The sequence below is a fragment of the Crassostrea angulata genome, chromosome 2 (genome assembly GCF_025612915.1).
Source record: "Crassostrea angulata isolate pt1a10 chromosome 2, ASM2561291v2, whole genome shotgun sequence".
NCBI classification, from domain to species: Eukaryota; Metazoa; Mollusca; class Bivalvia; order Ostreida; family Ostreidae; genus Magallana; species Magallana angulata.
In genome coordinates, this window is record NC_069112.1 from 59,182,683 (window position 1) to 59,210,419 (window position 27,737).

The window sequence follows — 27,737 nt, forward strand, 5'->3', positions numbered from 1 at the left end:
GAGACAGCGTTTCATTATGAAATAAAATTTGAAAATTTCTAACAGAAACACAATTTGGCATTGCAGACATTGAATGAAAGTCCATTTTAATGAACAATTATTTCAAGTAATTTTTCTCTTTATTTCATAAACAGTCACTGTATTATTATTTTAAGTAATTTTTATTTTTTGGTCATAAACAGTCACTGTATCACATTGTATTTTATTAACACTATCACCAAATATTGTTGACAGTTCTCTTAGCACCTGCATTGGGTAAACCTACCGAACAGTCTTCAACGTTTCAACTTTATGGAGCACAGTTGGCAGTATATGGTAACAGAGGTACACACCTTCTCCAAGAAGAGTGTACATACACAGGAGGAAACGACACAAATCCCTGGTGGAGGGTGGACCTACTGACTGTGTACACCATCACATCTGTCAGAATACTCAACAGAGGAAAAGACGCAGGAGGAGGTAAGTGTTCAAAGTGACGTTATCACGTAGGCTTACATAGAAACTACATTGCTAAACTATTACTTGGTTGCAAATGATTTTGTTATTAAGTAATTAAATTTCTAAGAAATATAACATGCATATGAGTAATAAAATGAAGAAACAACTTTAACTTGGAAAACATTGTTCTTTAAATGTTTTTGTTAACTTTTACATCTGCGTTTTCATTTTTTAAAGATGCGTCAGACCGACTTCGGGACGTTACCGCCACTGTAGGGTTGATAGAATCTGAAACTCCTTGTGGTTTCTTTCTTGGTCCCGGTACCGCGTCATAGCTGGTTGTCATCGACTGTACGACATTACGACGGGAAAGATTCGTTAAGATCTCTAAGACAACTGAGGCTCTCACTCTATGTGAAATTGACGTGTTTGGATTCTCCTTCTTATTAATATCAAAGATACGATACCGTATTACGTTAAATGTTTGCGCGTTTCCACCCTTTCAGGTTCACTCCTTATAGATGTGAGAGATCATACCGATATTCTTGGAGTTTCACATTAGACTAAATGTTATAGATCTATGACACTGCATGCATGGTTTTTATTAACTTTTATATTGAATTTCTCTTATTAAAAATACCTAATCAGAACGTGTTGGGTGTATTCCGTTTTATAACCGTGTAGTCGATAAAAAACAACCTTTTTTTTTACAGGTAGGAATAACTGTAGAAGCTACAATCCTCTCACTGAAGATATATTCCCAGCAATGCTAGATACTTTATTTGATCAGTAAGAAAGCTGTTTTTTAAATCAATACCTTGTAAACATACTTATATTCATAAACTTAAATTATATAATCTGTCGACTATTTGATACTGACCATCAAAAATAGAGGTACTGTGAGCAAGCTCACAATTGATACCCCCCGCTAAGAAAAAACCCATAACGAGTGTATTTTTGCTATTATAGAAAATATTGTAGTAATCTATTTCACTGTCTATTTTCTATAAATAACAACTGCTCTATTTTTTAAAACTGTTAAAGCTAATAGGAGTAAACAAACCCATTTCTATCCTTTAATTCCATTTTATTTTAAGTTAACTGTTAATGCTTGAGAACGTTTGCATCCTTCCGTTAACAACCAGGACTTGAATCAAACGAAATTGACATGTCAAGCAACCATTTAATATTTAAACATTTTATTGGTATACTGAGCCCGATTTTTTCCGAATTTTTTTTCCACACATTTTTTTCCCCAACAAAAAAAAATCATCGGGGCAGTCAATTTTCAGAGAGACAGGGATTAGAATCTAAAAACAATTTTATGTGGCTTGAGACAAGCAAGCTTTGTGTCAAATTTTAGCTTCTAATATTTCAATTAATACAAGACATGGCACAGACAGAATTTAGCATTTTTGGAATAATGACCTTGAACTTCCTCAATTAACCTTAAGTCAAGGTCATGACACACCCTTTGGTCATAAGCAATATTTGTGTGAAGTAAGAACTTCCAATAAATGAGGTCTATAGTCTACATTACGATTAACAGCAACACCTATGTAAAGGAAACACGTAGTTTTGATAAATGTTTCAATATCAACGTTACGATACATTCCCTGAGTACTATCGAATGGAATGCAGATTGTGATGTCAAAGTTAAGTGTACCGCCATATTGTATGAAGTACAGACAAATGTTTTTCTATTTGTTTGTCAAGGGGTAGCTGATATATTATATGCTGGGCTACATTTGGGAATAATTAAGAACTCCAAGGCCTTTTGTTGAAATTACGCTTTGGATATTTATTGTCGTATTTTTGAATCAAATAAATCTTTCCACATGAACATCTAGGTGATCTATAATCATATACAATTATAATATTACTAAAACACTCTCTTTCTCTACATTCACTCATTAAATTTATCTTTAGTTAAATAATATTTAAATTACATGTATTTGATTAAAATGACTCACCAAGTATAACAGGAAAATGAACTAATATATAGTCGGGTTGAAAAACTATGAAGTTAATATTTCAACCGTCTGTCTGGGTGGCGTCGTGATTCTGAATTAAAGTTCGTGCTCAAAGTTAGATTAAGCAAACGGACATGCGCACTCACTCACTCAAACCCGAAAAACCAGTCTAACACAACCATTCATTCACTGATCCACCCGCCAAACGTAACCACGTGACCTCTCGTACTACTATCATACTATGAATGAATGAAGCGGTGTGAACGTAAACAAATGAACAATGGAAAATGAAAACAACATGAACGCAAATATGATTACTTATTAACTAAAATAATTGATCCTGTGACATTCTCCCCTGTCTGGAGAAAAAATGTCTCCTGACATTTTGCTTCAGATCAATGTTGACACCAATTCTGAAAACAATATAGCGACTGAAAATAATAAACATAAAACTATACATTTTCTGTGACATTCTCCCTATGTCAGACATACCAAACTTCAACTGGCTGGGACCCCATAACCCATTCTCCGTATCTGTCAGGTTTATTTCTCTCTCTAATAGACCTGCGTGGAATGAAAACATTAGTATCTGGCAACACATCATCATCTTTATTTGGTGAAGACAAATTAGAATTATGTGATAAACCAGATCTGGATAAATCAACAGAATGGATAGGAAATCCATGATCTGATTCTACAGTCGAAGAATCGAACTGTTTTGTTATCGAGTTTCCACGACCAACGTCGATATTATCTGCGCCTGATATATCGAAATTATGATTGCCCGTTGCACCGAAAGATTCACTAGAATCATTCCCATGGTAAATACGTGAAGTATTAGGCGTACCCTTGGGTATATATTCCTTACCTGACCTTTTCTTTACCATATAGGTAAACTCTGAATCATCCTCTTCATTATCATCATCATCCTCACTTGAATCAGATGATGTCGACTCTGATTCTGCTAACACCTTTTGACGTCTGTCTCTCCTCTTATGTTGTCTGTCTGATTCTTTGGGAAATTCTATATCTACAGTATCTGAAATGGACATGAAAGGTAAAAGTAAATTTCTATGTAAAGCTTAAATTGCACCTTTTTTTGGACTCTTTCTGCACCTTGTATACCGGAATGTCTGGATTGGGTATGTCCACAATAACATATGGATATCTTTCCCATTTGTCTGATAATTTGCTTTTACCGGTTTTGTGCAAAAGCCTTATTAAAACTCTGTCCCCAATTTCTAATTTTGAATTTCTCACTCTAAAATCATAATGTCTTTTTGATCTTTCAGAATTCCTTTCTGTATTTGATCTTGCTACTTTGTAAGCATAGTCTAGTCTCTTTTTCAGTTTATCAACATAATTCTCTTTGTTCTTTGACTTCTCCTTAACTGTATCTATTCCGAGATAAGCATCAATGTCAAGCTTAGGGTGCCAACCAAACATAAGGTAATGAGGGGAATACCCTGTGGTATCTTGCTTGGTAGCATTATATGCTTGAACAAGAGGCGGCACATAGGACTTCCAGTCCTCTTTTTGGTGATACTCAAAAGTTCCCAACATCTTTATTAGTGTTTGGTTGAATCGCTCCACTACGCCATTTCCCATGGGGTGGTAGGGTGTCGTCCTACTCTTACTTACCCCAGCGACGTTCATAGCTCTTTGATCAGTCGACTCTCAAAATTCCGTCCCTGATCTGAGTGAATTCTCTACCTTGGCTTCTCCTGAACCCTCTATATCTACCTCTAAAAGGTCTGTGTAACCCTCTTTCTACATTAGAAGGAACAGTATTCTCTTTGCTTTCTTGCAATTCAAAGTTATTTAACTTCCGTGTTAACTCTTGGTAATTGTACTGCTGAGAATTAATATTCTGTTCTAACCTGTCAATCTTGGACACTAATTCCTTTAATTCTTTCTTCCAGTCTTCATTTTCTGCTGTGTCAGCATTCGCCGCTGCCGCGCGGACTTTCGTTTTCTGTTGACCTTGGTCTTCCTGTTGAACCTTCCTGATTTCCTTCAGAAGAATTTGAAAATCTTTAATAGAATCATACAAATGTCTAGTAGAATTTCTCAAAGTTTGACTAGAGAGACCTGTCCAAAACTTATTTCTAAGCATCGCATCTTTTGCAACTTCATCAATAAAACCAAACTGAATAGCCTTAGAAATGGTTTCCTCTAATCTTGATGCATAAACAACAATAGATTCTGATTCTTTTTGATAATCGCTATAAAAAGCTTGCATTAAATTCTCATTAGTGGAAACACTTCCAAAGAACCCATCCAACTTATTAATGATATCTGTCAAACAAACATCTTCACCTAATGGTACCAACATAGATGTAGCTAATCCCTTAAGTGAATTTCTGACTGCTTGAAGAAGTGTATATTCAGGATATTGACCACTCTTTTTCAAACACTTCAATTCAAAACTCCACACCTCATAAGGTACCTCACCTTTCTGGGGCTCATTCGTTCCACGAAATAAAGGTAATTTAGGGGGGGGGGGTTGATTGGGTTTACGCAGGTATTCGTAGAAGTATTTAAATTAGGACTGGGAGTACTCAGGATTGGTCTTGAGTGTTCAACCTTTGGTGTTGTACCTGACAATGTGTTTAACAGAGTTTGCACTCTAGGTCCTATGTTTTTAATTGGAGAACCTAAAGCAAGTTTTGGTTTAGGGGGTTCTACTTTCTTAGGAGTACTGGACACTTGAAGTAACTTATTATACTCCTCTACTGTTAACACCATGTAACCAGGATGTTTATTGACCTTGTCAATGTACTTAGAGATATATGTCTCTTTCTTTTCTAACTCTTTCTTATCTGACACCTTCTTTTCTAACTCTTTCTTTCCTTCTTCCTCACCACCTGAGGCCATGATTGGGTTGTTAAAATACAGAGTAAAATTAATTGATATATACACAAATGCAATACTCACCATGTGCTGAAGATAACTGATGGATAATCTTTTGAAATAAGGTTACGGTAGCTCGAATTGAAAACACCGCACGACAATACACAACACAGTTCGACTTTTTCTGTACCAGATGAAATAATAAATCATACACTGATTAACACTCGATACTTTGATACCTTGTAAGAAAATAAACAAAATAAATAAATGTCAATATGTTCTAAGCTATGAGATAAATTTCACTGAAATACAAACATATGAAATTATAGCCACTTCAACAGTCTCTCTGGTATCACATTCCTAAATATCAAGTCAGAACTAAGAAACAATCTGGAACAAGTATGAAAAAAATGAATTATTATTTCTGCTGAATTATACCCATCTAATCGTATGTCATGAACATTACGCAGCGCATGGTAAATGAATGATATGAATTCATAAAATGACAAAAAATGGAATGATAGAAAAATAAGATATCTGTGAGCTAATGCTCACTAGTGATACCCCCGCTCTGATGTGAATATGCAAAATAAGCAAAGTCGACATTTAACAGAAAGCTGGCATCCGATTGGTACAGAAATATATCCCATAATATGGCATGCCTAAACAAATAGTGTGTTAAAATTTCAAGCATCTGCGATTATTAGTTGCTGAGATATCTTTGACGGAAATTTGTTTGAAAATTTTGGCTTAAAATAAACAAAGTCTTCATTTAACACGAAGTTGACGTCTGATTGGTACAAAAATATATCCCACGATATGGCATGCCTATACAAATATTGTGTAAAAATTTCAAGCATCTGCGATAAATAGTTGCTGAGAAATCTTTGACGAAAATTTGTTTGAAAAATTTGGCTAAAAATAAGCATAGTCTTCATTTAACAGGAAGTTGACGTCTGATTGATACAAAAATATATCCCACAATATGGCATGCCTAAACAAATAGTGTGTTGAAATTTCAAGCATCTGCGATTAATAGTTGCTGAGAAATCTTTGACGAAAATTTGTTTGAAAATTTTGGTTAAAAAAAAAGCAAAGTCGTCATTTAACAGGAAGTTGACGTCTGATTGGTACAAAAATATATCCCACGATATGGCATGCCTTAACAAACACTGTGTAAAAATTTCAAGCATCTGCAATAAATAGTTGCTGAGATAAATGCGACAGAATTTTTTTTGTTACGGACGGACAGACAGACGGACAGACAGACAGACACACAAGGGTAAAACAGTATACCCCCTCTCCTTCGGAGCGGGGGTATAACAATGATCTGCTTTCTTACTCCCGCTCGAATTTCCTCGCTGTCAATCTGCTATGCCAAAGGTTAGTATAAACAACTGAACAACATGCAGTGTAGCGGTTAGCAAGGACAAATGATGTCTTAAGGTCTTGAGATTTTACAAATAAACTTTGGAATGTTACGCGGGTTTAACACACGTACCAGTGTATCACTTTCACACCATGCAACTATACATACAACAAACACATAAAACAATACAAATGAAATTGAACAAATCAATTATGAGTCACAAATGAACACACTGGAGATATCTGTTTAAGTATTCCTCGGATCCTAGAAATGTCAAGTTAATTGCATGCACTCTATAACGAATCGCGATAACGTTGGAGCTCACTGGAAGTTCGTAAACATTACCATAAGCGCAGTCATTTTGATTGTGACGTCATAGAATCGGAAGTCGCTAAGTAAGGAATTTCCACGGTGGCGTGATGATTTTCCGGATATATATATGATCCGCTCCTGTCGAAAATTCTCCTCGCTAGGTGAATACTTTCCACAGGTCGCTATGAGAATTCTTTTCACAGGTCGCTAGCTGAATTCTTCTCACAAATCACTAACTGAATATTTTACATAGGCTTCAAATAAACCCTCAAAGACAGGATAATACGATGTGCACAAAAATATAAATAATTTATGGAAAATTTTGGCGGTATAGGAAATCACAACAGGCATACATTCATCACCGGAAATTTATCCTAAACGGCGCTCTGGAGTCCCAACGTGGGCGCCATTGTCAAGGGGTAGCTGATATATTATATGCTGGGCTACATTTGGGAATAATTAAGAACTTCAAGGCCTTTTGTGGAAATTCCGCTTTGGATATTTATTGTCGTATTTTTGAATCAAATAAATCTTTCCACATGAACATCTAGGTGATCTATAATCATATACAATTATAATATTACTAAAACACTCTCTTTCTCTACATTCACTCATTAAATTTATCTTTAGTTAAATAATATTTAAATTACATGTATTTGATTAAAATGACTCACCAAGTATAACAGGAAAATGAACTAATATATTGTCGGGTTCAAAAACTATGAAGTTAATATTTCAACCGTCTGTCTGGGTGGCGTCGTGATTCTGAATTAAAGTTCGTGCTCAAAGTTAGATTAAGCAAACGGACATGCTCACTCACTCAAACCCGAAAAACCAGTCTAACACACCCATTCATTCACTGATCCACCCGCCAAACGTAACCACGTGACCTCTCGTACTACTATCATACTATGAATGAATGAATCGGTGTGAACGTAAACAAATGAACAATGGGAAATGAAAACAATATGAACGCAAATATGATTACTTATTAACTAAAATAATTGATCCTGTGACACATCGTTGTGGGAAGCTTTAACATACCTGCAAGAGGGTGAATCACACGGGTACTATGCACATAAAGTCGGTTATGGCATGTGCGGTTTCAATAAACACTCTTAGAAAAAAAAAATGCATGTTTCAAATGTTACATTACACTTTGTATAATGATACAACAATTGAAATAAGATTTTTTTTTCCATTTTCCGCGACATTGTCCTTGACTGCTTGGTATCGTTTTTACAGGGACACTTGGTGAAATATAAGCCACCGTTGGAAAATTAAAAGAAATTGCGATTTGTACGGCAGTTACACGTACACTCTAATGTGTACTGCATTTGTTAGCTACCACCAGTCGTTACTAAAAAGTTACTTGACTATTGGCCGATAATGTGTAGATCAAATATTGTCAACTTGTTGATATTTAGTTGATTTTGAACCAAAAAAGACTAAACACGAAAATATGATATAAATATCACTAACTAAGCTCGAAGTACGGAGTGAACGGTTATCTTCAATTTTAAAAATCATGTAATGAAATTTTTCATTGTTAAAAAAGTAATATTAATATTACTGTATTGACTTAATTGTACAAACAACTTCAACTTTCTGCAATTTACAAACATATGTTGCACTTACATCGGAAATAATTCTAAATATGCGTATGTAATAATTATTTCGCCAAAAATTTAAAAAAAAAAATAAAATTAGAAGCCTGTTCTCTCTTTTAAGTAATAATGGGGAATGCAAAAAAACAAAATATAAAAATCCAGGATTTGGTATCAAATATGGACTTTGGAAGAAACTATATTTCAGTTACTTTTTTTTTACAAATATTAAAAAAAATAAATGTTGCAGTAGGTGACAGAACAATGCAATGTTTGTTAGAATCTCGTACAGTGGGGTACAGTGTTGGTCAGTAGAGTACATTGCCTCTGTACAGTGGATGTACAGTCAATTAACAGAAGGGAACAATGATTATACAGAAATGGCAACGATGTCTTATAATTATCGGAAATACCAACAGATTTTGAATTCAGAAGTTAAAAGAACAGCTATAAGGGAAATTGATTGTAAATGATGTAGAAATATCATAAAGAACGAAGAAACTTGCAAAAATATCCCATTCTGTTTACGATATAATCGTTCATTGAACTGGTTTTTTTGTCGATTCCATTGTTCAAAGACAGCTTTTCTAGAGAATCTTTTAATATATATTATTAATTTCGTTAAAAGCTTTTCAAGGAAAGTTCTTTGATAGAAATTCATTCAATTTTAATTTATATTTTTTCTGCGAAAAAGATACACGTATTAGGCTGGTGGTATATAATACAAAGTGTAATTGTTTAAGCAAAGCAAAAAACAAAACCTAAAAACAATCATTTAATTTTATACTTAAATCTGAAACAAGCACAGAATGGTTCACCTTCTGATTGGTAAATATTTGAATGAAGTGACATTTACAACAGTACTGCTGTGTGTTGTATCATTGTATGAGGGAGTGACATCTGCGGTTGTTCCCGGTGAGAGGTATCGTGGTCCCGCTGTTCGGGTGTTGGAGATCATTGGGCAACAGCAGTGTGTCCGAGAATGTAGACACAGACCCAAGCTATGTCGGGGAGTCAACTACCGGAAACAGGAACTGTTGTGTGAACTCGTGTCGGCCATCGACAAAACGGAAACCAATCCCGACTATGTTAGAATTGAACTTAATCAGGTATTGTTTTATCTCTTCTGTTTTTGACTGGTCAATAATACGTAAGAAATGTTCATAATACGAAGTATCAATGACATTTTTTTAAGATTATACATTTTTAATATTGCTTGTTTTATCATATGTCCTGAGGAATTAGAGTTTGTTAGAAAAACGGGCTCCTTATATTTAAGGGGGAATAATAAAGCATTCTTGTAAATTTATAAGATATAGAAAAATATTCTTTAAAAAAATCTGTAAATTGTGTGCAAGAACCTTCAAATGGTTTAGAGGCTAATTTGTTTAAATCATAGCGTTTTGGATACCCATTATAATTTTTTTTCTGCATCTTGTAAACAATGTAAGTTATTAGTAGGTAGAATGGTAATGTTTAAATTGAATGAAAGATATATCATAGAAAAAAAGTTAAGAAACGTGAGTTTGCAAAATAAAAATTAAAAAGGATTTTCAGGGTAAAAATGCACCGATTAACCAAAATCCCAGGTATGCTTAGTTACAATACCAATTTGAGACCTACATGTATTGTATAGTTCATCGCTCGCAAATTGAAGCCAGTAAATGGAGGAACAAATAAATGATAATTCTTTCCTACTCTTGAATATTGACATGGTGTGTTTTATCAACAGCAACATAAAATACATTGCAGGAACACCTATAAGTAAAGTTTCAGCGATTGAAATTCGCAAAATTTGTTATTAAAAAAAGAAAACCAAACCTAACAGACAGTCACAAATAATGTACATGTCTATGTTAACCAAAGTAAATAACATGCTTTTATAATCAAACGTGACCGTCTTGTAGACTGTAAATGTACCAGAAATGAACCAGGAATGTCTGGCGTGCTCCTCAGACGATCAGTGTGTGACACTGTCCAGTAAGAAAGTCCATTGTGTTCGAGGTTGGTTAAATGTCGATTATTTTATACAGACAATGTAAATCTGTTCACATAATAAAAAATGAAACTAATAAAACAGTGATCCTCATTTCTTATAATCAATATATTTGTTTCATTTATATGTCTATTGCTGCAACACAAAGAGTTGGCGCATGCTTATATTTTATTTGAAGATCAATAAAAATAAATACCCATTAAGTAAAAAAGAAAGTACCATAGCCTATACAAATACTTATCGAGGAGTCTCATATATGCATTAAATTAAGTTTCATAATGGAGTAGAAAAATCGTTTTAAATGTTCTGCTTATTACTGATTGTGGTTAGCCAGTAAATACTTTTTTTAAAAACAAAATTATATGTTTATTTAGAAATTACAAAGAAAATTGTTGAATTTTGATCATTAAACGTCCTTTTTCATTATATTGAATGATAAAGAACTAAATATTAACAAGCAAAGGAAGACAAGCAACGGAAGAAAGTTATATAACGGAAAAAATGGGTTTTTGTTCTATTTGCATCGTTCTTTAAATTCTAATACATTTACTGCACAGTTGAAGTTCTGCGGTATGCTATAAAAATTTTGTTTTAAAAAAATGGAATGTCTGCCTTATGTTTAATACTTTCAACAACTTTCAACATTAAACTATCAAATAACAAGATGATATGTTCCTGGTGCTTTTATCTCACAACCTTAGTGTTGAGTAATAAGCCATGTATACATGCACCTGAAATGATTGTTGAAACCACATTGTTTTACATTATGTGTCTGATAAACCAATCATTTTTTTAAAGTCAATATTTAATATTAACAAGTTGACCCTTTGCTGTTGCCGTTGTTTTTTTTAATTAACGGTCAATGTATTGTATTTCCTTTAAATAATCAATATATATCTGCTTTTTTGTAATATTGTTGACAGCTGTTTCCAACCTTGCGTTGCATAAGCCTGCAAAACAATCATCGACGTTTACATGGGCAGAAGCTGGACTGAACTACTCTGCCGATTTGGCAGTTGATGGCAACAACGGTACAGACTTTGTCGTAGACAAGTGTACCAGCACAGAGGGTGGAGACACGAATCCGTGGTGGTTGGTGGATCTGAGGGCTATTTATACAATTAAATCTGTGAGAATATTTAATAGAGGAATTGACGAGTGGGGAGTAGGTAAGCGTACAAAGTAACATTGTAAAACGAACTAACGGTAGAGTCTTCAAGTAACGATAATGTAAAACGACGTAAAATAGTGTAGTACAGCTTTGATAACATCCGTGAAAATAAAACGGGGAAAACACCTTTATCTTTTACTTTTTGAGTAAGTAGATAAAAGAAAAAGAAATACAAGGAAAAAACGGAATCTATGCAGGTTTTCGAATTATTACTTAACAGTTTCACATTAATATATCTTTTGGTTTTTTTTATTTAGATGCGTCAGACCGTCTGCGGAATGTTACCGTCACTGTAGTGCTGACAGAGTCAGATGTCAACACTCCCTGTGGTTTCTTTGCTGGTCCCGGTACTTTGTCACAGCTGGTCATCATCGACTGTCCGACATTACCACAGGGAAGATTCGTAAAAATCTCAATAATCACTGAGTATCTCACTCTTTGTGAAGTTGAAGTGTTTGGATACTCTGTCTAATAATTATTACTGATGTCTTAACGAAACGATTCTCTTTCCGACCAAATAATTATGTATGTGTTGAGGTGAATGTTCAGTTTTACATCTGTAATAAAACTCTTCATTTAATGATTGCTTTAAGTGTTTTTATTAATAAAACTGCATGCAGTTGATATACAAATGAAAAGCGTTTTTATAAACTATTTTATCACGTGTAGAGTATACCATCCGTGTGATAAGCCTTTGCTTTTCAAACGAATGATGTTTTATCAAATACATCCGGTCCGACACAGCATAGTTGCAGGTCTTCAGCTCCCGGTCTTAAATAAATCAAGATGGACGACCAGGGAGCTACAGTGCCAACCATTGAAAAGTTGTATATTTATTGCCCACAAAAATCTGCAATAGTTTTGGACTGATTACTTTTATTTATACGCAACTTCTGTGAAAACAAGTAATATCATTTAATTGTGCATGCAATTTATTACTGATATCGTCTCCTTACTTGCCTCAGGCTTTCTTCGGAGAACGCTATACCGACTTCGGAAAATTAAGAATGTTAAATCTTCAGCGAGATCGAGAGTCACCATTGTTACATGTAAACAAACTGCACCACTTCTCTTTACGGGGCTGGTAATGATGCTTTAAAAGAGACGATTTCAGTTGTAAATTGCATGGCAAATTTACTGCTAATAATTGTGTTCACAGAATCAATCCAATACTAGCGCACGTTTACGTTCGCAATAAATATACAGTTTTTTCAGTGAGTGGCACTGTAGTTCCCAGGTTGTCCATCCGATTTTTTTTCAGACCGGAAGCTTCAGACCTGCAGCTAGACACAGCCCCTCCCATCAACGCTTCAGTGACCTATTTTCGAAGATTTGCTAGTACTTTCAACATGGTTATATCGACTACTAAAAATTGATATAAAATGGATTTTATCAAAGATTAAAGTTACAAATAAGATAGAAAACATATAACTGTGTAGTTTATAAAATTGCAAATTACGTTAGCTATCAAAGAGTTCATCCTGACAACGTGATTAAATAGAACGCTTTTGTTGTGTTCATATACAAGAACATTCCGAAATACGGTTTCTTAAGACTTTTATTCCACCACAAGTATCTCAATGTTTTCAACTTCGCATCATTAGGCTAGTGTTTGTTTTAAAATAACATCAACAATTGTTTCTCGTTCGAGTCAATTCAAACTACCTAGGATTTGCAATTTCCTGTATGTCAACAACTTAATTATTTAAGTATTCTGATCAGTATTTCCATTAAATGAAATGATTAAGCTATTAGGAAAATTATTTAGAGATAAAAAAAATTAAGTTTATTTCAGTGAATTTGTACAGAAAAAGTTAGATTAACTCCGAAATAAAACCTAATTTGTATTGCACAACGTCACTATTCTGCCTCAGGAAGACAGATTATCAATGACTTATTCCTGAATTCGGTAAAAAGCTACCATAAAATAAAATGATAATAAGTGCATAATCCACTCAAATATTACACCAAGTTACACATTTCCTCAATTTCCTTGAAGCTGAACACTGCTCGTAAATATGCACTGTGCGCCGTATTTCTCTCTCACCACTGTTATCCCTACAACCCCTATATAAGCTGCAGGCCTATTCGCAGTTTAAAGTGTTTCGCTATAGAGGTCTCACCTGTGCGGACATACATTTTCCCTCGCCTTGTTACTCGATCGCAATAAAAATATAAAGCTTTATCCACTTTTTTCATGCCAAGAGAATACTTTCATCAAATAAACTGGTCAAAATATAATAACAAACTGAATATGCACATAAATTAAGAACTTAATGCACAAAATCCAAAGACCACGAAAGGGATACTATACGTCGGCGATGAGTTTTCAGTCGGAAATCGGGTGCAACGAAATCGAAGGGTTCACATACCGGGTACCTGTGTGGCTGTGACAATTTACGAGCGATGTTCAGCTTTAAGACAATATTAGGGTTCTGAGCAATACATGCATTCAGCAAACATTATGTAGAAAACTAGCATATACTGCAAACATACATGTGTTCGACCTATTTATGACAAATTGACCGTAGATTAAAGTATTAATCTTCAAACACAATATCATATACTATAACTATTAGATGCACGTTAGCAATACTAATTTCTGTTATATAAGGACAACAATCTTTTCTCTAATTATAAAGTTTATTCCCCCTTTCTTAGGAAAACGATGGAAAATATACAAAAAAGGATGAACTTTAAATTGGTTAATAACCTAAAGGTTTTACATAAATTGGTCGCCAAGCAATGATCTGGAAATTTCACTATTTTTAACAAACACTTGGTTGGTGTAAAAAAACAAGAAGGTTAAGGTTAAGTTGCTACTAAACAAACCTACACGGGAATGGTTGTTTTAGAGCTCTCCAAACTATTCGTGTATCAATTTCAAGAAACAGTTTGGTGACAAGGCGACATTGCTGATGACGGACACCGACTCCTTGTTTTACAAGTTTCAAACGGAAGATTTGTATCAAGACATGGTTCGAAATAAAGAGTTATTTGATGCATCCAACTACCCAAAGAACCATATTATTTACAGGGAGACAAACAGAAACGTACTTGAGAAAATGAAAGACAAAACCGGAGGTGTGTATTAATTTGAATCACGTGGAATATTGATTTTTTCCTTATACTTTTAACGATTGAACTAATACTTTCTTCATGATTATGTATTCAGGGTATCCCGTAAAAGATACAAAAATGAAAAAATGGTATAAAAAATTTAAATATGTAAAGTACATATTTCCGCGATTACGGGGAATATCATGAAGTATTTACAAAAATAACGTAAACACAAAGCTGTATTGATTAATTTCTAAAACAAATTGTTTTTCATGTCTCACTTAATTCTAAGTTATATGTATGATATTTAAAAGCATTTACTTCTAAAAGCCTTTGTTCAACCACCGAAAATGTATAATGACTTGACTTTAATAGAAACAACACAACTTACTGTTTATTTATCGAATATTCCTTTTACCATTTATTGCTTACTCACAAAGGGCAGTGAAGCTTAACAAATTAAAAGCGTCATTGTTTTGAGCTACAAGTAACAAGGAATAACAATACTAAAATATTAATTGTCCTTAACTTCTTTATACTGATGTTATTCTGCTTGCATTAAATCTCTATGAGTTCGCAGAATTTGACATATGACAACTGGTGTGATTTTAAAGCTTTTTCTCAATATGTTTAAATTGTGTGTCATATAATTGTCGTACAAAAAAATTAAAAACGAACCAACAGAAATCATAAAAAAAATTTTTGACTACCACATACATTTTGCCTTTGTTTCAGTACTGCCAAAATAGTCTTGAAGAAAACAATTAAGGAAATTAGATCGAATGTTCTCTGTTGTGCTTTAGGTTTTTTTTTGTATCAGCTTAAACCATAAACAATGCAAAATGATATCAATATCATTTAATTCATATTTTGTGCAGAACAGATTCTACTCATTACAATAAACTTAATAATAATATAAAAGGATTGGACAACTAAGACCATGAGAAAACTACTTTCTTAATGTTTGCTGTAAAGGTCAGTTGGAGTTTAATCGCATGATATTTCAGTATAAGCTATTTATAATAAAAAATAACTAAAATTTCAAGTAATAATAGTCAAATAAGTTTCGACATAAATAACAGAGTTAGCATCTTATTTTGAAATGAAGTTTTTAAAATTTCTAACAGAAACTCAATTTGGCATTGCAGACATTGAATGAAAGTACATTTTAATGAACAGTTATTTCAAGTAATTTTTCTTCGTTTTGTTATAAACTGTATCACTTTGCATTTTATTCACACTATCACCAAATACAGTTCTCTTAGCACTTTATTGGGTAAACCAACCGAACAGTCTTCAGCGTTTCATACCTATGGAGTTGAGTTGGCAGCAGATGGTAACAGAGGTACAGACCTTCTCTAAGAACAGTATACACACACAGGAGGATACGACATAAAGCCTTGGTGGAGGGTGGATCTACTGACTGTGTATACGATCACATCTGTCAGAATACTCAACAGAGGAATAGACGCAGGAGGAGGTAAGTCTCCATAGTGACGTTATCAGGTAGGCTTACAGAGAAACGACATTGCTAAATCATAATTAAAGGATGGACACGGCATAGTCCTCGTTACTTTGCGGTAAATGTCAAAAACTTATACAAAATTATTGATAAACGAAAAAAAAACGTTTTATTTGCCATTCTGTTTTTTTTGAATTTTTTTTGCAAGTATATTTTTATTGCATTCAAATATTACTTAATTGCAAATGTTTCCGTTGTGTAGTAATTATTTTTCTAAGAATACAACGTGCATATGAGTAATATAATGAATAAACTACATTATCTTTGAATATCATAGTGCTTTAAATGTTTCTGTAAGTGTATCTGTTTTTAATCTTTTAAGATGTGTCAGACCCACCTCGGGACGTTGCCGTCACTGTAGGGCTGACGGAGTCTGATGTGAACACTCCTTGTGGGTTCTTTGCTGGTCCCGGTACCGCGTCACAGTTGGTCGTCATCGACTCTCCGACATTACCACAAGGAAGATTCGTAAGATCTCCAAGACAACTGAGACCCTCAGTCTATGTGAAGTTGTCGTGTTTGGATTCTCCGTCTTATTAATATCATAGATAAATTCTTGTCTAATACGATAACGTATTATGCTAAATGTTGGCGCGTTTCAACCCTTTTAGGTTCACTCCTTATAGATGTGAGAGATCATACCAAAACTTACTCTTGGAGTTTCACATTAGACTAAATGTTACATATCTATGACACTACATGCATGCTTTTTATGATCTTTTATATTGAATTTCTCTTATTAAAAATACCAAATCAAACAGGTTGGGTTTTATCATGTTTTATAACCATGGAGTCAATAAAGAACGACCTTTTTTGACTGGTAGGAATAATTGTAGAAGCTTTAATCCTTATACTGATTGTGCACAAACAAGCTTCAACAATTCTTTGTTAAAGAGGTTTATTGGCCTCCTCTGTCATGAGGGTAAGAGGCTACAAAAAGAAAACAAGCCGTCTTACAAATAATTACATAAAACAGACAATTCATAAACAGTTCACAAATTATACAATGGCCAATCCATGATAAACATTATGCCAAATTATAAAAAATACACGAAAAGGGGGTTTTATGACCTTTAAACAAATTACATTTAATATTTATACTGTACTTATATTGCTTGACCTTTTGACTTGATATAATCAAAATTGTTACCAAAATAATGTTTCATAAAATATCCTATCCAGATTTTACATGATGTCAACTCCATGTGCGTTTGTGCACTTTTATATGATTTACAACAATTATGCAAAAATAAAGGATTGACAAAGAATGACACTTCGCATATACAATATTTAGATAGTGAATGACATTTTGCATAAGAAATACTTACTCTTTGGGCCTGTATACAGCACAGGGATGGCAATTATGCCTATAAACAAATGCGGGGGTCTTCCCGGATGTACACAACAAACAGAACAGGGACAACGTAAAATTCAAAACACGGACGGATAAATTCCGTATCATTACACTGATGATAGATTCCCAGCAATGTTAGATACTTTATTTGATCAGTACGAAAGCAGGTTTTTTAAATCAGTACCTTGTAAGCATACTTATATTCATATACTTAGCTCATATAATCTGTCGACTAATTGATACTTATTATCAATATTATTGAGTTCTATAGTCTACATTATTATTAATGGAAAAATCTATGTAAATGAAACACGAAGTTTTAATTAATGTTTCAATATCAACGTTACGTTACATTCCCTAAGTACTATCGGATGAAATGCAGATTGTGATGTCAAAGTTAATTATACCGTCATATTGTATGAAGTACAGACAAATGATCTTCTATACATCGCTGTAGGAAGCCTTAACATACCCGCACGAGGGTGTATCACACGGGTAGTATACACATAAAGTCGGTTATGGCATGTGCGGTTTCAATAAACACGCTGAGAAAAATAAATGCATGTTTCAACTGTTACATTACTGTTACACTACACTTTATATAATTATATAACAATTGATATAAGATTTCTTTTGCATTGTCCTTGACTGCCTTTTTTTACAGGGACACTTGTTGAAATATAAGACACCGCTGGAAAATTAAAATAAATTGCGATTTGTATGGGAGTGGCACGTGCAGTCAAATGTGTACTGCATTTGTTAAGCTGCCAGTCCAGTCGTTACTGTGAAAATGACTTGATGATAACTGTTTGCCAGTCGACCATGACATAAAAGTCCAATGACACGTCCATTCGCTTATAAATGTGTAGATCAAATATAGTCAACTAGTTGATTTTAAACCAAAAAAGACTAACAACGAAAATATGACATAGATTTTACTATATACGCTTGAAGTCAGGAGTGAACGATTATCTTCAATTTCTATTTTAAAAATGCTTTAATAATATGTTTTTTCATTGTTAAAAATATTAATATTACTGAATTTACTTTACAGTACAAAACTCATTTAGTTTTAAATCGCACAATAATTGTCCTTTTTAAAGGCAGTATATCATGAGTGCTAACTGAATTCTGATTTTTAATACATGAACTGATCTATGGGATGGGGTAGTTTACATACCCATGTTGCACTTTCCCGAAAAAAAAATTCTAAATCTGCTTATGTAATAATATATTTACACTCCACGTGTTTTTTTTTTTTTTTTTTTGTTGCTTGTAAAATGTGTTGAAAGCTACGGCAGTTATAACACTGTAATACACAGCGGGTACTCAGAAGTTAAAATAACGAGTTTTATAATGACGACACAAACGTTGAACGCTGTAAACTGCAACGTCGCAAGCGAAAATCAAAAGTCATGCTTGTGGCTGTTACTGTGGCTCTTCCATTAATATGAACTTACCCTTAGGATAAGATAAGAAGTTTAAGCTATAAATCTCATTTGTAGACAAGGCATGACGTTAAAAAAATGTAAATAAAAGCATTAAATCATGATTTTTTGAAGTATACAGTCTCATAACTTCATTGATGTGTGCATACAAATTTTCATAACGCGCTAACGCGATTTACTTAATTTGTATGCACACAACGGTGCAGTTATGAGATAGTGTACTGAAAAAAAAATCATGATTCAATGCTATAGAACCCCCCCCCCCCTCCTAAAAAAATAGAAGCTTGCTCTTTCTCGTACAGTTGGGTACAGTGCTGGTCAGTCGGTAGGTACAGTGGTGTCCTGTAGAGTACAGTGCCTCTGTACAGTAGATGTACAGTGAATTAACAGAAGGGTACACTGATTATACGGAAGATGGCAACGATGTCTTACAATTTTCAGAAATACCAGTAGATCTTGAATTCAGAAGTTAATTGAACAGTTAAAAGGGAAATTGATTTTGAATTATGTAGAAATATCAAAAAGAACAAACTAATTTGAACAAATATCACATTCTGTTTATGACGTAGTCATTCTTTGAACTGAATTTGTTGTCGATTCCTTTGTTCAAAGACGGTTATTCTTGAGATACTTTTAATATATATTATTAATTTTGTTAGAAGCTTTTCAAGGAAAGTTCATTGATAGAAATTCATTCAATTTTAATTTATATTTTTGCTGCGAAAAAGATAAACGTAATAGACTGGTGGGACAATTACAGAGTGTAATTGTTTAAGAAGAGCAAAGAAAACAAAAAAAAATCAGTTCACTGTATACACAAGTCTAAAACAAGCACAGAATGGTTCATCTTCTGATTGGTAAATATTTGAATGAAGTGACATTCACAACAGTACTGCTGTGTGCTGTATCATTGTACGAGGGAGTAACATCTGCGGTTGTTCAAGGTGAGAGGTATCGTGGTCCCATTGTCCAGGTGTTGGAGATCATTGGACAACAGCAGTGTGTCCGGGAATGTAGACACAGACCCAAGCTATGTCGGGGAGTCAACTATCGGAAACAGGAACTGCTGTGTGAACTCGTGTCGGCCATCGACAAAACGGAAACCAATCCTGACTATGTTAGAATTGAACTCAATCAGGTATTGATTTATCTCTTCTGTTTTTGACTGGTCAATAATACGGAAGAAATGCTCATAATACGAAGTATCAATGACAATTTTTTTAAGGTCATACATTTATAATATTGCTTGTTTTATCATACGTCCTTAGGAATTCAAGATTGTTAGAAAAACGGGCTCCTTATTTTTAAGGGGGAATAATAAAGCATTTTTGTAAATTTACAAGATATGAAACAAATATTCTTCAGGAGAATGATTTGGCCAAAAAAGCTGAAACTTTTGTGCAAGAACCCTCAGATAGTTAAAAGGCTATTTTGTTTAAATCATTGCTTTTTAGATACCCATTTTTATTTTTTTATTTTTTGTTTGCATCTTGTAAACTTGTAAGTTATTAGTAATTAGAACGGTAATGAATAAAAGATATAACTATCATAAAAATAAATAAAGCGATTTTGCAAAATAAAAAACGAAAAAGGATTTCTCAGGGTTAAAATGCACCGATTAACCAAAATCCCAGGTAGGCTTAGTTACAATACCATTTGAGACCTACATGTACTGTATAGTCCATCACTCGCTAATTGAAGCCAGTAAATGGTGGAATAAATGAATGAAAATTCTTTTTTACTTATGAATATTGACATGGTGTGTTTTATCAACAGCAACATAAGATACATTGTAGAACATCTTTAAATAAAACATAAGCGATTGACAATCGCAAACTTTCTTATTAAAATAATAAAATCAAACCCAACAGATACCCATATATAACATGCTTTTATAATCAACTGTGACCGTTTTGTAGACTGTAAATGAATTAGAAATGAACCAGGAATGTCTGGCGTGCTCCTCAGACGATCAGTGTGTGACGCTTTCCAGTAAGAAAGTCCATTGCATTCGAGGTGGGTTAAATGTCGATTATTTTATATAGACAATGCAAGTCTGTTGAGATAATATAAAATAAAAATGATTAAACAGTGATCCCTATTTCTTAAAGTGATCGATATATTTGTTTCATTGATATGATTTTTGCTGCAACATAAAGTATCGGCGCATGCATATATTTTATTTCCAGACCAATAAAAAAAAATCCCCATAACGTTAAAAAGAAACATGCATAATCTAGCTTATTACAACAACAAAAAAATAGTCATTAAAGTATCATTGCTTATACAAACATTTATCGAGGAGTCTCATATTTGCATTAAGTTTCATAACGGAGTAGAAAAATAATATTGTAATGACCACCACCTCCATGCAAGAAATTTTTTAAATAGGACTATGAGGCTAACAATTTTTGGGAAAAAAATAATGACCGTAATGAAGTGCATGACCTGATATTAAGGTAGCTCCATGCTCGTAAAATTCTCTGAGGAAAGTTGAAAAACTGAACTGATTTCGACTTAATAGACTTAAATGTCATCAATTGTTAGAAAAAAATATACATGTCATCACACTTTTTGAGATGCCAGATAAACATAAACTAAAGCATATTTTAGCATTAGAAAAATGTATTTTTTTTTTGTTAAAAGTAAAATCTTGTAGGCAGAAATCTGTTTTTCTTGTTTAATTTTAATGTCAACTTTATCAGAAAACTAAAATTACAAAAATATTTTAAAATTAATCGTTGGAATAAGAAAAACTATAGCATTTAGACATACACCTGAGAGAAAAGTCAGAAAAAGAGTTATTTCCCCTTTGCATAGATAAAATATATAAAAATTTGGAAATTTAGTTTAAAATTAAGAGCGAAAATATCTTGAACCTACCAATAATTCTAATTACATCCATGTGATTATATTCACATAAAATAAATAAAACTATCCTGCACAATTTTTAAAGAATTCAAAGTTTTACAAAAAAGTGTGACGTCACAGAACACTGGATCTACTTTAAAAAGGGGCATGACTGATAAAAATAATTTCAACATATTTGGTTACTTTTATAACTGTTTATGTGTATAACAATATATGCTTTCATAGATAAACAAAACCAGGGTAGCTAATTTAAAACAACCTGCATCTCCAATCCCCACAGGAGACAGACACTCTCCCTGTGGGCATTTAATCCAAAGAATAAGCTCTAAAATCTACCATGTGTTACCCACTTCTCCTGTAAAATCTTTTGAATATTTAACCTTCATTGACAGATTCACCGTCTGGCATTTATATCAAAATCATTTTAAATGTACTGCTTATTACTGATTGTGGTTAGCTAATTAATACTTTAATATTAGCAAGTCTATTTGTTTAATTAGAAATAACAAAAAATGTTGAATTTTTATCATAAAACTTCCTAATTCTTTATATTCAATAATTTATAACTAAATACGAACAAGCAAGGAAGACTCCATTATCTGGTTTTAGTTATAAAACGAAAAAAAAGAGGTTTTTTTGTTCAATTTTCGTCGTACTTTTAAGCAATTTCAATACATTTACTGCACAATTGATGTTTTGCGATATGCTATAAAAAAAGTGTGTAAATGAAATTGAATGTTTGCCTTATTATACCCCCCAAACAAAGTTGGGGGGGGTATATAGGAATCACCTTGTCCGTCCGTCCGTCTGTCTGTGCAATCGTGTCCGGTCAATATATTTCTTATGGAGAAACATCGGACGTTCTTACTTCACAAAAAGATTGCTTATGACTTAAGGGTGTGTCATAACCTTGACCTAAGGTCATTCGTGCAAGGTCAAAGTCACTGGCAGAAAAAAATGCAAAATTCGTGTCCGGTCCATATCTTTCTTATTGAGAAACATTGGAGGATCTTATTTCGCACAGATTGCTTATTACATAAGTTTGTGTTGTGACCATGACCTAAGGTCATCTGGGCAAGGTCAAGGTCACTGGCAAAAAAAATGCAAAATTCGTGTCCGGTCCATATCTTCCTTATGGAGAAGCAATGAATGTTCTTACTTCACACAAATATTGCTTATGACGTAAGGGTGTGTCATGACCTTGACCCAAGGTCAATTGAGGAAGTTCAATGTTATTGTTTCAAAAATGCTAAATTTGGTCTGTTCATTTCTTGTATTAATGGAAATATTAGAAGCTAAAATTTGACAAAAAGCTTTTTTCCACTCTTTAAAGACATAGTTTATGAAAATTTGAAGGCATATAATGTTAAAAAAAATCTTTACTACCAAGAATCATCACTACTAAATTCATAATTATGTAGATTAGGAAGCTCACTACCAAAATTGTATATTTCATGTCCAAGGGGGTATGTGTTTTGAATTTGGGGGTGGGGTTGAATGTAAAGTGTTGATCTATGTAACGTTTAAAAATCATCCGCTCTACTCCCACACATCTGAAATATCGTTGTCAGCTCTGCTAGGTCTTGCATTGGGCAAACATACGAAACAGTCGTCAACACTTGGAGCCTATGGGGCTGAATATGCAGTGGATGGCAACAGAGGTACAGACATATTCAAAGACATGTGTACACACACAGCTGAAAACGACACCAATCCCTGGTGGAGGGTGGATCTACTGACTGTTTATTCCATCAAATCTGTCAGAATACTCAACAGAGGAATAGACAGTGGTGAAGGTAAGCGTACAAAGTATCAGCACAGCAAAATAGAAATATCATGTATGGATACAATGTGACTTTTCTAGCTTTTCAGTAATGCTCTATCATTTTGACAAAATCATTGAATCTTTAGCGTACATATGTAAACGTTATCATTTAGTTTCTTGTTTTCTTTGCAGGAAGAATTTTATTACGTTTCAAGTTTAATTTGTCTCAAATTTGTTCCTTGTAAAGTCATTCATATTTCTTATATAACACGCATAATAATAATATAACGAGAAAATAAATTATTAAAATTTGAAAAATGCATTTCTTGAAATGTTATTTTATTTTACAATGTTTTTTCACTATTCTAGATTATTCAAACCGGCTCCGAAATGTTTCCGTCACTGTAGGGCTGACTGAATCAGACCTCAACACTCCCTGTGGTGTCTTTGCTGGTCCCGGTACTGCGTCACAGCTGGCTGTCATCAACTGTCCGACGTCACCACAAGGGAGATTCGTAAAGATATCAAAGACAACCTCGGTTCTCACTCTTTGTGAAGTTGACGTGTTCGGTGTATCCGTATAATTATCATAATTATTTATGTTTCAAGGTACACACCTGTTATTGATTTCACTCTATACATGTAACACAATAGAGGTAAAAAAGTCTTTAAAATCAGTTTGTTCTTCTCATGACAAGATGTTCGAAGGAAATATTATTTGCTACCTATCACATCGGCTGACACCAAACAAAAGGCACATGATGCGGCACTTTCTCAAAATATCTGACTACAAACCTCAAAACGACGTGTTTTCCATGTTTTTGTAAAAGACGTCACACTCCAAAGAAAGCTGATTTCCTGTGTTACAAGAAGTAGTCCCTATGAAAATAATCATCATTGAACAAAATACAGTAAATATCCTTCTCAGAGGAACAACATATTTTTTTTAATTGAGTAAAGTAAGATCTAAAAAGTAAAAGTCAAGTAAAAAATTATTCTGAAGTATATATGAATTAACTATTGACCAAGTTCATTTTGATTGATCGCCTATCGGTGTGATACCGTATACTTAATGTTACTTATTTCTATAATTTGTGCATCCTGAATAATAGGCATTGCACCATTAAATGCGGCTGTTAGTATCGCGTCAGATTAAATCGTTCTAGTTGTGCCAATTCTTACTCATATTAACAAATATTTTTTAAAAGTTGCTCATTGAATTTCCTTTCTTTTAGTTTTTTTCATTTTAATAGTCCATACAGTATATATTTTAACTGTGTACCTTTATATTTTATACAGCGTTTGAGAAAAAAAAACCCATTCTAATTAGCATGTAGCATATGTGCAATAACATTTTGTTTTATAACTATGTCAGTAAGGTGGTGTTGGACATCTGTTGATATTAATGTAGATTAAAGTACATTATAATTATAATGCTTTTACCGGTTTAGAATTTTCAACTTCTACAATATTTAATGAAAAATAGCTTTTAAAACTATTAGAGGTAAATAACAGAGGTAAAAAATCTAAAGCCCACGGCGGGATTCGAACTCATGATTTGCAGATTCTTATCTAACCAACTGCGCTACGCTGTTAGGGGACAATATTGGGGAAGAAACTACTTATATAAATACACTTCATTTTATAATTAATTTCGATTAACACGACATGGAGATGTCCCATACCACCTAAATTAAAGAAATAAACTGTTTTTTGTGTATCTTTTAAACAGAACAGTAGAGAGAAATTTCTATCAAGTTTTTTTTCTGATTGTGTCGTCTAGATTGCAAAAAAAAGACATTTTGAAGCTTAAAGTCTTTTTGTGTGTCTGCTGATGAGGTTACATAAATAAGTAATGTACATGCACCTGTATTGATAACATTGTTATGTTAGTCCAATATAGAAGCATTACAAATTTCTTTACCTGATCACCACAAATATTAATGGCAACAAATAAAATTGCTTGTTATTTATTTCTTTACTACTGAAAATCAAATGTACGCGTACATCACATAAAAAAGGCATCAGATACCCCCCCCCCCCCCAGTTGAAGAATATGTACCCATAGTATCAGTCTCTCCGTCCATCCGTCCGTCTGCAGCATATCTTCTCTCCCCATGCCGAGAACTGGCTCGTACTTCACCCAGCGTTCCATAGACCTTTAAGGTGGAATAACACATCTGGAAAAAGTCATTAAAATTAACAAAAAAATTTTCTGTACAGATGTCAGATAAGCAAAAAATTTGCAGTTTGGGATAAATAAATGAATATCTAAAATAATTATCCCTGTAAGTAAAAACGGAAGCCCTTACGGGATTCGAACACGGGAGGTACGTGTAGTGTTCCAGATTGTTATTTTGGGAGGGGGGCTCAAATTTTAGTTTAGTAGAGCTCTTCAGTGCGGGAAGTTTACCGTATTCCCGCCAATAAAGATCTGGAAAGTACTGTACAGTGTCTCCTCCATATTTTCCAGGTAAATATGCTTAATGTACTTCTTTGCATAAAAGTAACCGTTGTCAAGAATAAGTATTATGTTTCATATTAATAGGTGCAATAAGCTGTTGCTGTATTTTTGAACGCACCAAGGTATTTTATTAGATTTCTTGGCAAGCAAAGTTTAAACTGCATGGTTGTGACGTCACACGTCACAGTTTTGTGTACTGAAGTTCTAGTCCGTTTATAGCTTTCATATACTGATATCTAGTCATTGATAGATACATGTTTATAACTTTATTCATTAGCATTATATAATATAATTATATAATATATAATTAATATAATATAATTATATAAAGATCTCATGGTTTATTATAGGAGACCTAGGGCTCATGTACATGATTATTAGTGCAAAAGCACTCTGAATAATTTAATTTTTATAATGTGGACTGTATATTGTCAGTTAATAATGTACCATATTCCCGCCAATAAAGATCTGGAAATTACTGTACAGTGTCTCCTCCATATTTTTCAGACCCGGTAACATACGGATCAAAGGTCCGACACTTTCTTAAAATGAGAAATAAATTAATGAAATTGCATATATCATTTTAAAAAATCATAATGATAATATACACGAAGTTCAACATAAAAAAGCGATACATTAGATGGATAGGATATAAATTTAAGATTTAGATGTCATTTTTCATATGAAAGGTAATTAAAACTTCATACCATTTAAACAATGAAAAGGTTGCAGAAGGCCTATTTGTATCTAGTTGAATATAATGAAAATAAGTTAATGACCCTGTTTACAAGTAAAAGTAATAAACATGCCGTTCAAGAAACTAAAGTGATATATTATAGGAATCAATAGGATATACTGTACAGCAATTTAAAATGTTATTAAAATTGAATAATATTCTTAAAAAATATTAATATTTGTATTTGATGCCTAAAACTGAATATTTTTCTGTCAAATTCTTCTGTTCACCCCTAAGACCTATACATTTATCAGACACTTTTATATATATTATGTCCATTCCCCATTGTAACTAATTATTTTTCTTCTGTTTGTATACAAAAGAGTATATTAAAAAAACTTGTATAGAATAGTAAGGCTAAATTTCATTAAATTATTAATAGAATTCCTGGGTCCCCTGCCGGTCAAGCAGTATACTAGTCTCGACTAAGGCTGATTTAGGAACGTGGACAAGGTATTAGTGGTATAAACATTTGGTGTAAATTTCATGTAAATCCGTCAAAATTTGTAGGCATGAGAGCGCTTACAAGGTAAATTTTTGGATAAAACGGAGTCATTATTGTGGTCAAAGTCCCATAACTCCAACAAAAAGTATCGACCAATGCTGATTTTCGACATTGACCAAAGTATTAGTAGTATAAACATTTGGTATAAATTTAATGAAAATCCGTCAAATTTTTAGGCATGAGAGCGCTTACGAAAAAGTGTGACGGACCGACACACGGACGCCCGACATTTCTATGTCCCCGCTCCGCGTTGCGGCGGGGGACAAAAATAGCTGTTTCCAAAAATGTTATCT

General features: G+C 33.4%; 2 pseudogenes; both read left to right on the forward strand.

Moving 5' to 3' along the window:
• The first annotated feature begins 227 nt into the window (after positions 1-227).
• Positions 228-1,038, forward strand: LOC128173337 (fucolectin-like; annotated as a pseudogene).
• A 6,329-nt stretch (positions 1,039-7,367) lies between these two features.
• LOC128173283 (uncharacterized) lies at positions 7,368-24,325 on the forward strand (annotated as a pseudogene).
• Positions 24,326-27,737: the final 3,412 nt, after the last annotated feature.